This window comes from Diceros bicornis, chromosome 32 (genome assembly GCF_020826845.1).
Source record: "Diceros bicornis minor isolate mBicDic1 chromosome 32, mDicBic1.mat.cur, whole genome shotgun sequence".
In the NCBI taxonomy this organism is placed as follows: Eukaryota; Metazoa; Chordata; class Mammalia; order Perissodactyla; family Rhinocerotidae; genus Diceros; species Diceros bicornis.
In genome coordinates, this window is record NC_080771.1 from 10,121,613 (window position 1) to 10,124,882 (window position 3,270).

The following is a 3,270-nucleotide window of genomic DNA, read 5'->3' on the forward strand; positions in this document are numbered from 1 at the left end:
TTAATTTAATTACATCTGAAAAGACCCTTTTTCCAAACAAGGTAATAGTCACGATCTCCAGGATTTGATATGGATACCTTTTGGGGGCCATTTTCGGCCTACCACAGCCACAGGGGACTCGGAGAAACTCAGCAGAAGGAACAGATCAAAGAAGAGCTGTTTCCCTCTGACGCTGGGACACAGCCACCTAACACCACCACCCCTCCTCGACCCCCTAACTCCCACTAGCCACCCCAGCCCTGTCCTTTAGGGCCCCCAGAGCAGGCCCCGCCCAAAGCCAGTTTGCAAGGCCCTTCCAGCAGTGGTATGCTTTTCTTCCCATTTGACAGATGAGGGAACGGAGTCCTAAAGCAGCAGTCTGGTCAGCACCCCATGTGGATGAAGCTGGCGCACCCGAGAATCCTAGAATAAGGGGGGGTGGTGAGCGGCAGGGAAGGGCTGGGAAATACACAGCCCCTTTCTCTCCCTCCATTTTCAGAGGAGGGAAGTGCGAGCTTTTCTGCCAGAGGCGGCTGCAGCGGGGCACGCGTCCCCAGCCCTGCACACGGCGGCGGACACACGGGCGGGCGACGAGTGTCCTGCCCTGTGCACACGGTGGGAAGAGGGGTGGCTGCGCGCGCACGGCGATGCACAGGGCAGCGGAGTTGGGGGGACGCCCCCGGCCGTGCACACGGCAGGGGAGGGGGGAACCGCTGCCGCAATGCGCGCTGCCACCCAGGGCTGTGCGCCCAGAGGGAGAGAGGGGGCGCCGTGCGCCGAGCGGGCTGTGCATGCGCGCCCCCGCCTGGGGCTATAAAAGCCTCGCCACCTGCTGCCACTAGTGCGTCCAGTTGCCGGAGAAGTCAGCTCACCTCCTCCAGCGGCAGCTCCTCTCGACATGGACTCAGAGACCTGCCCCTGCCCTACTGGTGAGCCCCCGCCCCCATCCTGCGGCACAGCGCGCCCCTTTACTTGCAAAGAATCCTACTCCCTACGCCTGCGCTCAAGGACGTTGGGGGAAGGAACACTTATTTCCCATTTTTAACCTCGTGAAGGGTGGGCATGGCTGCATCCCACACGGCGCGGAGATTTGGCATCCGCCTCCTCCTCTTAGGCCTGGGACCTAGTGCTTTACCACGTTAACCCTTCCTGTGGCGTCTCCCTCTCTAGGTGGTTCCTGCACCTGCTCTGGTTCCTGCAAGTGTGAGGGATGCAAATGCACCTCCTGCAAGAAGAGTGAGTGTGGGGACCCCCTCGGCCTCTGCCCCTGGTCACCCCCTGTCCGCACAATACAGAGACACCCCTAGGGCCCCTGTTCCATTGCTTCTGACTCCTGCTGGGACAGAACCACCTGGGGAGGCCTTAAGACACAGTCACCTGGGCCCCACCCCCAGTGATTAATACAATAGGCCTGGGGCAAGATGTTTTTGTCAATTCCCAGAAGATTCTAATGAGCAGCTGGGATTGAGAACTGCGACCTTGGTCCAGCCCCTTCCCTCAAAACCTCCAGTGCCTGGGGAAGCCATTAGTGAGGATGGGGGTTAGCTCTGGAGTTCGGGTCCCTTGGCGCCTCTGAGGCCTTTGTGGGTCCCCTTAATTTGACCTCCCCCCAATTCCCCCCAGAAGCAGTGTAATATGCCTGGGGAGTAGGAGGTGGGAGGAAGGCTCCCTTCTTCCCTGATGTGTAAGACTAGGCGTGGATCCCCCATCGCATCTCCTGGACCCCCTATGCCTGTACCATCTCTGCTCCTCCAAGTTTATCCTTCAAGGCCCTTTCCAAGGCCATTTACCCTGTGATGCATTCTCCTTAAGGCCCAGCACTACTGCAGCCTAACCCCGCCATCCCTGGGACTCCCCTGCACTCACCGAGGGGCTGTGGGCTAGTTAGTGGGTACCTGTCTCCTGTGGTAGCCCAGCATGTACCTGACACACCAGAGATGCTGAGTCAGACCAGGTGTGAGACTAGGATGAGGGCAGTGACCAGCTGCCAGTACCCTTCCTGTTCCCTCTCCTTTCTGATGGGGACAGAGAGGGGGAGGGAGGCCATCAGACTGGGTGCCCCCTATTTCATCTACAGGTTGCTGCTCCTGCTGCCCCGCAGAGTGTGAGAAATGCGCCAAGGACTGTGTGTGCAAAGGCGGAGAGGGGGCGGAGGCGGAGAAGTGCAGCTGCTGCCAATGAGGACGTGCCCGTGCCCTCTGTGTGACGTGTGTAAATAGTGCTGGCTGGCCCCGGGCAACCTCTCCCCATGGTGAGGCTTGGCTGTGTGTCCGCTTCCCCTGCTAGCCGCTGGCAAGTGACAATAAATCCTATGAATGGCATAAGCCAAGGACTGGTCTCTTCTTAAAGGGGAAGGACGTGGGGGGAGGGGGGTAGGCGGTGCCTAATCCGAGGGAACTGCCCAGCTGAAAAGTGAAATCCTGAGACTTGGCCCCTGGTCTCTTTGGGGCTGGGATGGAGCTCTGGGGTTGGAGAACATCCTCCCCTCACCTTCAGATGGCACTTGGTCCTCCTGCTCAACTCTGGAGAAAGGGGAAACCAGATCCACAGAGGTTTGTCCCTTTCTCCTACCTCTCAACTTTCTTCATTTGTACAATAGGGTTGGGGGAAGTTAAAACCAGCCCCCAGCCCCAAAGCCCTGTGGTTTCTGGAATTGTCTAGTTGCTCCTGCAAAACCGCCTGTTTTTAGTCATCAGAGGAGAGTCCAGGAGGCCCGGGGGCCTGTCTTGGCAAACTGGCAGCTGCGTTTCCAAGGTCACCGCTCTAAATAACCTGTCTCCCCGAAACACATTGTTCAGCTCCTTTTCAAACCTTCTCATTTGGTAGTTTGTCTCCAGCTCCTTTCTTTAAAGGGAAGTAGGATAATAAGAGCTTTTATCTTCGAGGGCTGTGGTCCAGTCCTTGATGAAAGAGAACTGTCAGATATACCTGGGTTGGCTGAGAAGAGAGAAATAGGATTCTGGAAGAGAAAAGTTTCCCAGTGTGAAGACACAAGGCTTTAAACACATCTGTTTTCCTCCAAGTTAGTTTTTCAGGACAGTCCATTCAAAAGCCCACCAGGATTTTTTTGTGTGTGTGTGTGAGGAAGATCAGCCCTGAGCTAACATCTGATGCCAATCCTTCCTTTTTGTCCCCCCCCACCCCTCCCCAGGAAGATTGGCCCTGAGCCAACATCCGTGCCCATCTTCCTCCACTTTATATGGGACACCGCCACAGCATGGCTCCACAGGCAGTGCACCTGCGCGCACCCGGGGTTCCAAACCTGCAAACCCCGGGCCACCGCAGCCGAAT

The 3,270-nt window shown here is 57.3% G+C and overlaps 1 long non-coding RNA gene across 1 annotated transcript; it reads left to right on the top strand.

Annotated features, from left to right (window-relative positions):
• The first annotated feature begins 719 nt into the window (after positions 1–719).
• Positions 720–2,297, top strand: LOC131396017 (uncharacterized). The gene is made up of 3 exons (XR_009216417.1): positions 720–908; positions 1,150–1,215; positions 2,057–2,297. It is a non-coding gene; the product is annotated as an uncharacterized LOC131396017 (long non-coding RNA).
• The last annotated feature ends 973 nt before the right edge of the window (positions 2,298–3,270 follow it).